Genomic DNA, 11,087 nt, shown 5'->3' on the forward strand with positions numbered 1-11,087 from the left:
TTTGAGCAATTGAACGGGCGCCAAAATAAAATGCGTTAGACTATTTACAAAAAAATAAACATAAGAATTTAGAACTCGGTCGAAAACTCTTAAAGTCTAACTAGCCCAGAAAACATAGTACTCACGGAGGTGAAGGAGGTTGGTAAAGGGGAGGACGTCACGGTGAGCCGATGAAGTTGGAGACGTCAAAATGCGGGATGGCTGGCCGGTAAGTGGATCCTGCTATCGACTTGGCTAGTGATCGATACTCTTTCCCGGCTATGATTTTGATAATTCGATGGAGGGTCGGGTTGTCCATTTCTGGGAGTAGCAGTGCTTGGTTGTAGCTCCCATTCCGGCGTACGGTGAAACAGAGTCCACGGCCATCCCGCATTGTGACGCTGTGCACGCAGAAGTCTCCCTCTGACGGGCTTGCTGGTAGTGGCATGAAAGCGCTGAGCTTAGGTTGAGTAAATAGGCTCCGGACGTCCTCGATGTTGGTCTTCACTAACTGGGAGTAGCGCGTTGGTAGTTTGCCGGCCTTGAGTGACCACTGCTCCTCAGTTTCAGTAACAGGCTTCGGCGGTTGAGTCGGGGGTCCTGGCTTGACTGGTTGGTCTCCTGGTGACGCAATCGCTTTCCGCTTGGCAACGGCTACAGATCGGGCCTGTGACTCGACTGCGGCACTCTTCCGAGGTGGAGGTGGCATCACAGGAGTCCCGGAAGCTGAGTTCATCGGAGTTTGTGGGGGCGACTCCATAACCGCCTGGTTAAGGTCTGCCCCTGGTGGTTCAACTGTTGGGTCCGGCTGAGCTGGATCCTCTGGTTTCCCCGGTGTAGATCGGTGCTGGGGATGTCCAACGTAAGGGGCCGCCGCCGGCAGTTGAGCTGCCGGTTTTGTACCCCCCCGGTCCGTCCCTGGCGCGTCCGTCTTCCTCCTTCCTCTCTTCCTCGGTGGTTTCCTGACCGGGTCACCGTACACCAAGGTCACGGTTGCCCGTGGCCCGGTGTACGTGACGCGGTATTCCAGCAGCACTCCATAACTGGCTATGAGTCCCCCCGGGGGGGGGGGGGGGGGGGGGGTAACTCAAGAGAGCAGGCGCACACGTCTTGCTTCTTCGCTAGCCGTAGTAGAAGTCGTCAGATTATACTTTTTTTGGCCGGCTAGAAGCACGGACCAAATAGAAGACATTTATTAAGGGACCGAGTTCTAATTGGTCAGAACCCGATCCCACCCAGCCAATAGCCCCAACACCCAATAGATATTCATTTAAGTAAAGATAACAGTAAAGGATAGACGTACTAGCAGAGGCCAGCAGGAAAAGAAGGAAAGTGAAAAGAAAAATTCCATATAACTTAAGATGGAAGAGATAATAAGATATGCCGCGCAAGGCGATGTCCCAAGGCAGCACACGGCAAGACCCGGCTCTCCGGATATCACCGAATGGCACCTCGGAAGCACTCGTGAGCGGCAGTCGTCAATTAAGACAGAAGAAAGAATACACAGTGTGTGTTAGGAGTGGAGCGGATCGATAGGCGATACTCAGTATGAAGAGGTGCGTTGCGATTGGCTGAATCTCAATCCCTAGTCGGAGCCGTTTGAGATAAAAAGAAGCCAGTGTTAAAGGAACAACAGGCGGATAATAAGCAGCTGCGATTGGCTGGATTTCGATTCCTTCTCTGGAAAAAAAAGAAAGAGAGGAATGTGGATGTTACAACTCTCCAGTCAATACGCCAATAAGTGAATGAGAGAATAATGTGTATAGGCTGTTCGGTGTTTCTAAAATGGATTAAAAAGGAGAAAAAGTTTATTAATATAGTTAATTAAAAAAAAATGAACATTTATCATTAAGAAGGAGTTAAAAAATAATATAGAAATGGTTTTTCGGTTTGTCCACGGGAGGGTAAGGCCAGAGCCGTTACCACCCTGGACAAAGTTTGCCACCAGCCATCTGTCAGCCGTTGTAAGGTGAGTGTTAAAAATTGGCAGGCTCCTGATTGAGTATAACAATAGAGTCCTCGGACCGTACTTAGCTTATTTAATTAATTTTAATTTTATGTGCCAGCTACTTGTTATATAATTATTTTGGTGTCATTTACAAAAGTTAGAATAGCCCGTTCCACCTCCTGTTTGAGAGCGGGGGGGCGGGTTAAATATTTTAACAGGATTAAAATTTAATATTTAGATTATCCATTATTTTTTTAAGAATATTTCTTTCATTAGTATATTTATTACAATAAAAAAGGAAATGTCTTACGTTATCTATTTTTTTACAAGTAACGCAGAGTGCTGTGTTACTTTTTTTAATTTTAAATTGAGTATCGTCAGACCAAGAACAACACCAAGGCGCAGTTTAGTGATAATTTTTTCGGCTTTAACATTAGAATAAGTGGGTCTTTTCGAATTAACTTTAGGTTTGATTAGATAATGTCATAGTCTTGTTTTAATGTTCCATTCGGTTTGCCAAAAGTTAAGAATTTTTTTATGAGCTATGGCCATGATTTCGTTAAGATTAATATTAATATTAATTTCAATTTTATCCATTAATAAAGCTTTTCTAGCTAATAAATCAGCGTTTTCATTGCCAGAGATGCCGACATGTGCAGGAACCCATTCCAAAATTATAAATAACCCTTTACTATTGTTAAAATTGATCATATTTATAATTTGTTTAATTAAGTAAGAACTCTTGAATTTAAGATTCTGGAGAGCTTGTAGTGAGCTCAGGGAATCAGATAGTATAAGAAATTTTTGGGGAGCCGGATAATTAGTAGCATTAGTAAGAATCCACTTAAGCGCAGAGTAAATGGCCATCAATTCTGTAGTAAATACAGAAACGTGGTCTGTCACTCTGGCATGGTGGGAGCTAGAAATGTTAGGCAAGCTAGGCTTGACACAGAAGGCCATGCCTGCTTTACCAGAAAGTGGGTCCTTGGAGCCATCTGTGTATATATGAATATGGTCAGGGTAATAATCATTTAAAGCTGCTCTAAATATTATATTTTTAAATGGTTCGAATTCTGTTTTTAAAATTTCCTTTCTTAAGAGCAAGGGAACATTCGGCGGTTTAATTAGCCAAGGTGGCACCAAGGGGGGGGAGAGTATTTATCCAGATTATAATCCAAGAGTTCTAAATTAGATGCCATTCTATTATTAAGATTAACTGCGGAATTAATATTAATATGTAAATAATCATCATTATTCGGTTTCATAGTTGCTACAGGATTTAATGGTACTAAATATTTAGCTTTAAACCAGTGTTTAAGACAAAGCTGGGTGCGCCAAACACTGAGAGGAAGCATATTCAGCTCCACACGCAGACTGTCGTTTGATGTGCTCGGGGAGATCTTGGTTATAATTCTAAGCCCTTTATTATATATTGATTCTAACTTATCCAATTGGGTAGGTGATGCACAGCAGAAGGCTTGGGCACCATACTGTAACCTGGAGACGATAAAAGCTTCAAAAATGATTAAAAGAGTATGTCTGTCAGCCCCCCAATTGGTTGCAGATATAACTCTAAGTAAATTAATATAATTGTTACAATTTTTAACTACTTCTTTTATATGTTCGTTAAAGGATAATGCTTGGTCAAAAATGACTCCCAAGAATTTAACTGACAGTACTTGAGCTATGGGGTGATTATCTAGTGTTAGGTTAAGTTTATACCGTCTCTTGAAATGATTATTAGTAAAAAGGATAGCAGAGGTTTTGGATCTTGAGATGGTAACCCCCCAGGTTTCAGCCCAATTTTGTAGTTTATCTATATCTTTTTGAATATCTATTTTAATTTTTTCTATACACTTTCCAGATCGCCAAAAAGCTGTGTCGTCAGCAAATAAACCAATACTAAGCTTGGTGTCCTTTCTAGACGAGCTAGTTAGGGCAGTAGCTAGATCGTTAATAAAAATACTGAAAAGTGTTGGGGCTATTACGGATCCCTGGGGTATGCCGTTCTCAAGGTTAAGAGTATCAGAGAATGTTTCTGTAACATTAACAGTAAAAGATCTATTGTTAATAAAACGTTCAATAAATGCAAACATAGGCCCTCTAATGCTCATGTTATACACCTTGATTAATAGCCCGTGTCGCCAAACCATATCATAAGCCTTTTCCAGATCAACAAATATTCCGACCACTTTGTCACCATGACTAAAAGCATTTGCAATTTCAGATTGTAGTCGAAAAAGGTGGTCGGAAGTAGAGTGGTTTTTTCTAAAGCCGCTCTGGTATATGGTCAAAAGGTGGTTATTTTCTAAATAATAGCTGAGTCTGGAATTAACCATGGCCTCCATGGTTTTGCAAAGACTGGATGTTAGAGAGATGGGACGGTAGTTAGATGGATTAGTTAAATCTTTCCCTTTCTTGGGGAGGCTAACAACCTCAGCATGCTTCCATGCAAGGGGGAGGTAACCCTGTTTCGAAGCTTTATTATAAAGTTCCAGGAAAATTCTGAGGGTAGCTTCAGGCATGTTTTGGAAAAAAAGATAGTTAAATTTATCCGGACCGGGAGCAGTACCCTTCCTGTGAGCAAAAGCCTCAGTCATTTCCTGGAGGGTAAATGGAATATTATAATCTGTAGTATATTTAGAAAATTTTGCATCCAGGGGAATTTTATGGGTTTTTTCTATAGTTTCTTTTTTATTAGAGAATTTTAGTGGGAAATTACCATTACTTGATTTTTTTTGGAAGGTTTGTCCAAATACTGTAGCTTTTTGTTGATTAGTAGTGTAGAGTTTATTAGCTTTTAATAGAGACGATTTAGGAAGTGGTTTTCCCTGGATGCGTTTTATTTTTGCCCATACTTCTGTAACCTTAGATTGGCTGTTTAATGATGAGCAAAATTTATTCCATGAATCTTTTTTAAGTTTAAACTATTCTTGTGTAACTTTAAATTTACTTTCTTTAAATTTACCTAAATTATCCAGTTTTATCTTTCTGGTAGTTTTTACGCATTTTATTTCTATATTTAATAATACTAGCAAGATTATCATTCCACCAAGGTACTGAGTTATATCTAACTTTAGCATTTGATATTGGAATAGTTTTATTTGCTATTGTTATAATATTATCAATCAAATTCTTATTAAAAATATCTATATTATTATTTCTAATATTCTCCGGCCTAAGATTCAAGCACATTTGATAGAAACCTGGCCAATCTGCTTTATTAAAATTCCATTTTTCTTTAACTTTAGGTATTTCCCTCCATGTCCCATTTAAATTGTAATGTGTAATAATAGGGAGGTGGTCGCTATTAAAATCATTAATGACCTGCCACTCGCGTTGAACATCCCCGGCACCGATCTACACCGGGGAAACCAGAGGATCCAGCTCAGCCGGAACCAACAGTTGAACCACCAGGGGCAGACCTTAACCAGGCGGTTATGGAGTCGCCCCCACAAACTCCGCAGAACTCAGCTTCCGGGACTCCTGTGATGCCACCTCCACCTAGGAAGAGTGCCGCAGTCGAGTCCCAGGCCCGATCGGTAGCCGTTGCCAAGCGGAAAGCGATTGCGTCACCAGGAGACCAACCAGTCAAGCCAGGACCCCCGACGCAACCGCCGAAGCCTGTTGTTGAAACTGAGGAGCAGTGGTCACTTAAGGCCGGGAAACTACCAACGCGCTACTCCCAGCTAGTGAAAACCAACATCGAGGACGTCCGGAACTTATTCACTCAACCGAAGCTTAGCGCTTTCTTGCCGCTACCAGCAAGCCCGTCAGAGGGAGACTTCTGCGTCCACAGCGTCACAATGCGGGATGGCCACGGAATCTGTCTCACCGTACGCCGGAGTGGAAGCTACAATCAAGCACTGCTACTCCCAGAAATGGATAACCCGACCCTCCATCGAATCATCAAAATCGTAGCCGGGAAAGAATATCGAGCATTAGCCAAGTCGATAGCAGGATCCACTTACCGGCCGGGCATCCCGCATTTAGACGCCTCCAACTTCAGTGGCACACCGTGACGTCCTCCCCTTTGCCAACCTCCTTCACCTCCGTGAGTACTAACCTCTTTTTGGGCTAGTTAGACTTTAAACGTTTTGGAAGCAGTTCAAAATTCTTATGTTTATTTTTTTATAAGTAGTCTAACGCATTTTACTTTGGCGCCCGTTCAATTGCTCAAAATCACCTTAAAACTTTTTGGCCGAGCAGTCTTAACTATTTTGGGTTAAATTTTAGAGTCCGGACATGTTTTTGGATGCAGTTACTCTTTGTAGACTTAGGTAAAAAACAGGCTTCACCGAGGAATCGAAATTCAGCCAATCAGAGCACGGCTCCCACTCGGTGTACTTCAAGTTTACGAAGTGTCTGCTATTTGGTCCGCGCTCGCGTTGACCTTACTAAATGGCTTTCTTCCAAATTCCGCCCACCTCAAACTTACCCCCCCCCCCCCCCCCCCCCCCCCTCCTGCTCCGGAGTTAGTCACTGGCGAAGTCAGAGGCTAAATCCGTAGTGGGCGTGCCTGAATCTCTCTGGATAGGGGCACGAGAAAATAGTTCCCACCCACTCAAATTCTTATTAAAAATATCTATATTATTATTTCTAATATTCTCCGGCCTAAGATTCAAGCACATTTGATAGAAACCTGGCCAATCTGCTTTATTAAAATTCCATTTTTCTTTAACTTTAGGTATTTCCCTCCATGTCCCATTTAAATTGTAATGTGTAATAATAGGGAGGTGGTCGCTATTAAAATCATTAATGACCTGCCACTCACATTTAGACGCCATCCCCTCTGAGACCATAGTGAGGTCTAGCCAGGTCCAGGAATTGTAGGAGTCAGAAAAAAAGGTGGGAGACCCATCATTTAAACAGACAGTTTTAACAGTTTCCATAAATTGTTCGATAATAAGCCCTTGTTTATCATTAGTGGTAGATCCCCATAAAGAATTACGGCAATTAAAATCTCCTAAAATAATTATCTTATTAGTTTGTGTTTTAGAAATAGATTCCAGGTAGTTATTAATAGTAAGTTTGTTTTGATGACTGCCTGGGTGGACATAAAAATTATAAATATCTACATTCTCGACTCCGCCATACACTGTAGTGCCCAAGACCTCAATATTATTATTGGTCTCCTTGAGCGGGATGCGGGAGTAAGACAGGTCATTCCTGACAAAGGTAGCTATACCTCCTCTAGTAGAAAAATTATTGTTATAAAAAACCCCAAAATACCCTGGAATATTAAAGTTAGTAAAATATTTTTTATTTTTAACTTTATCTTGATTACCATTATTTAGCCAGGTTTCTTGTATGCCGGTTTAGCGTCTAAAATATATTTTTTTAATTCGTCTCCATGGTTCAGTGATTTAATACCTTTAGCATTCCACTGGAGAATGGTCAAACCTTTAAATTTATCTATTTTAATTTTAGTTTGTTTATTAGCACTGTTGTTGTTATTGTTATTATTATAACTATTATTTACTCTATTATTATTGTTACTGTTATTATTAAGTTTGGTTAAATAATTAGGTGTAACTTTATTTCTCTTGTCTCCCATAATTAGTTTGTAGCAATACTGTTTAGTACTCTATTAAATTAATTAATCTAGTCTACACTGTGATGACTAGGTGTGGAGACAAGAGTTGGTTTGGCCATTCTCGGTGCGTACCAATTAAAGCTATTTGTTAGAACTTTGGGATCTTTAATAGTAATCCCGAGGTGGTGTAAAAAGGCTGAACAGGCTGAGTGTGTGGCTATTTTAATAGTTTCCTCATCTAAATTTCCCTTAATAGGTGCCCCCAGGGAGCCGTCCAGAAACAGCCCAGTTAAAACACGCAGAAGCTGTTCTGCTGTTATGGGCTGATCTGGGCCGTTATTTCTGTTCCTCATTAAAGGGGGGGGGGGGGGGGGGCTTTGGGTAGGCGTTCCCAGCATTAAAATTATTTGTTCTAAAAAGGGGTGGGGGGGGGGGGGGGGGGCGGCTGCCGGTGTGTGTCTTTGACGCATGACTGGGTTATAAGCCCCCCTTGGCGGGTGGACGGACTCCTCTCTGGTCTTAGAGTTAAGTACCCGTATGGCTTCCTGATGGTGGTGGCACTCCTGACTGTGTATAGTGCTGACCCTTGCAGTTAGCGCATTTTAGTGTGTTATTACATGGGTTGTCCGCCCCCCGCTTTGGGTGCTTGTCCCCACACCTAAAGCAAACCGGGTCCCCCCTAGAGCGACATTTTTTAATGCTGTGTCCCCATCTCTGGCACTGCGCACATTTTATTGGTTTCGGTCTGAACAATAGAAGTGGGTATGATTGGGACCTGAAAAATATCAGGTCCACGCAGTAGCCATTTCTCCAAATTGTAACATTTTTGATATCTAAATCTGGATTTTCTTTTATTAGAATATTTTGGAGTTGCACTGCAGACAGCGGTCCGGGTGGCATCCTGACCAGCCGTCTGCAGGTGAAATCTTGTATGGTAGAGCTATTGTTTACAGGGGTTTTTAGTTTTTCTTTATTTGGTTTAGTACCGACCACAGTAAACTGGGGTGGTGCGGTAGGTCCCATAATATGAAGGGGGGCGATCCCAGAACCGCCCTTAGCAGGCTCCACCCCTTTATAGAAAGCCAAGGGTACCTGGATGGTTAGTTTTTTTGGTTAACAGTTCACCCCCGGGACATGTTGATTTAAGAGCTATTTTCCGTTTCCAGGGAGGGGATTTTTTGGTTGAGGAGCGCAATCTGAACGGACTGGTTTGTTTACGTTATCAAACTGGAGGCTGCGTTTGGATTTTTTAGTTTTAACTACGGTGAATTCTTCTACAAATTTGAAACGGGAGACAGTGGCTACGGGACCAAAGATATCGCACGGCTCGTCACCCCATATTCCCTCCACAACCGGTGGGGTAGGTTTTTTGGGAGGGGCCGTACAGTCTTTTTGGGAGGGATTTGGGGTTGATGGGGCAGACGCTCTAACACTAGGCTGGATTTTATGTTTATTGTTTGGAGGTTCGGACTTGTCCGTAGATGGTAGTTTACTGTGAGAAGGCCTCCCGGCCGTCTCCGAACCCACTACGGAAGGAGTCGGAGACCGCCGAGTGGCCTGAGAATTAGCTAGTGATCGCGTGTCGGGAGTTTGTTCGGGTTTGTCCGGTGTTAGCATTCCATTCCAATATTTATTTACATGCTCATATACCACGAAGGTTTCAAGCATGTCTGTCCTGGGCATAATCTCTGGCCTTTGCCAGTGACTAAGTCCAGGATAGAGGGGGGGGGGGGGGGGGTTGAGTTTGAAGTGGGCAGAATTTGGAATACGTATTTAGTTGATGATGATGATGATGATAACTAGTTTAACGTGCCCATATACCACTAGGGTTTCGAACACGCCCATCCCGAGTCCGACCTCCAATAAGATCGCTGGCCTGACTCGGGATGGAGCGGGGGGGGGGGGGGGGGGGGGGGGGTGAAAATGGGCAGAATTTTGAAAATAGCAATTAGTAATAAAGTTAATAGATTAAAGAAAAAAAAGAAAAAGGTTACAAGCCAAAAATAAAAAAGAATTGACTGCTCGGCCGAATATTTATATAATTTGGAGCATTTTAGAAGGACAGTCCAAAATTAAATAAGAGAAAGAAGAGAGGATCGGACTATTTAATAATATTACAAAAAAGAAGTAATTTCGACATAAAATTTTGAACGCAGATCTAAACGTTTAAAGTCCGATCGATATGTCCACGCGAGTGGCCTCGTTAAGGCCGTTTGGGTGCACAGCTTAAAGGGACGAGATGGGTTGCATCCCGTCAAGAAAACCCCTAGATTGACAGTCGATAGACGTTTGAAGGTGTAGTGCTGTGCTGAAATACAGATCTTGAGAAGCCGGATTCGTCTGAACGAGTAGAGTATCAGACTAGGGTATAGTCCAGTCGTCATGGGTTGGTATAGTGGTGCGGACGGGCCCGACTCCGGAGGATACGAGATGGTATCACTATAAAACAATGTAAAGTCTAGAAAAAGAGTAGTAGGGGCCGACCCCGCTTCCTATTTCTTCTTAGAGTGGGGTGGTCAATCTTCCAGTGCTGCTAGGACAGGCTCGGACATGTAGAGACTAAACGCGAACAACCGTGGCGTTCTGCAGAATGGCCGTCATACGAGTCACGAAAAAACAAGTCAACATAGTCAGACGGAGAAAAACGTGGAGGCGAGGAATCTCGCTGAAAAAGAATCCATGTTTACGTCTGTCGGGGGAGTGCGGACCTGAAAGGAACCGTATAAAGAGGATGGTGAGAGACTGTTGTTGACGTTATTGGGTGGAGGATAGAACTTAAAACCTGGAGATGAATATTTTGACTGAGTTGGGAGTCTTGGGTATACCCTAGCTGGGAGTAGGAATGGGTAGAGGTGTGGGTATGTTCCAGGCTCTTGTTAACGTCTATGGGCTCCTGGTAGATGGTCTCAAATAAGATCTCTACGCTAACACTGGAGTTGGGATCGGGGCGAAGATAGAAGTAGCTTCCTAACTTAAGTAGAGGGGTCTCTGTTTTTGAGTGAATGAAAACTCTTCCATCCGTGAGCCTGGTGAAAAAGAAAAGAGAGGATTCAAGACTGAAAGAGGCATCTGAAGAGATAAAGTTAATGGATTCTTGTAAAAAAATGTACTCATATCTGGTTGGTTTTTTTCCAGCGAAAAAGACTTGTCTAATTCCAGATATGGGGGGTGGGGGAGGGGAAGTGGGGGGTTTGACAAAGATTTTACTTTTTTTTGCAGTTTCATCTCCGGTATATTTTTCGTAAATATCGTCTGCCAAAAGTCTGTAACGATTGGCAGTAGTGACATTATACTTACCCACCTCTTCATCCGTTGATGCGTGGGTCACCTCCTCCGCCACCCTCCTCTTTCTCTGGCCCTCGTGATGTGGTGTAGGGGGAAGGATCTTTTTCTTCTTCTTCACTGTCTTAGTTGGAGTTGGTGGTGGTGACTGTGACCCACTGGCGCTTGCTGCGTCACGTTGAGATTTGGCGCTTACCTCGCCAATAACAACAGAGTCGGGGGTTGGGTTGGGACAAATGTTTATTTCAGCGGTGGGAGCTTCTGGGAGGTCTTCTTCCAAATGGATAATTAAGTTATTAGATCCAGTAGAGGAATCGGGTTCCTCATCGCCATTCGGAAAAG

General features: G+C 42.8%; 1 protein-coding gene across 2 annotated transcripts in view; it reads left to right on the forward strand.

Annotated features, from left to right (window-relative positions):
* Nucleotides 1-11,087, forward strand: part of LOC121377010 — a 44,698-nt gene that overhangs the window by 18,109 nt on the left and 15,502 nt on the right. The gene's annotated exons all lie outside the window — the stretch shown is intronic.

This window comes from Gigantopelta aegis, chromosome 7, assembly GCF_016097555.1.
Source record: "Gigantopelta aegis isolate Gae_Host chromosome 7, Gae_host_genome, whole genome shotgun sequence".
In the NCBI taxonomy this organism is placed as follows: Eukaryota; Metazoa; Mollusca; class Gastropoda; order Neomphalida; family Peltospiridae; genus Gigantopelta; species Gigantopelta aegis.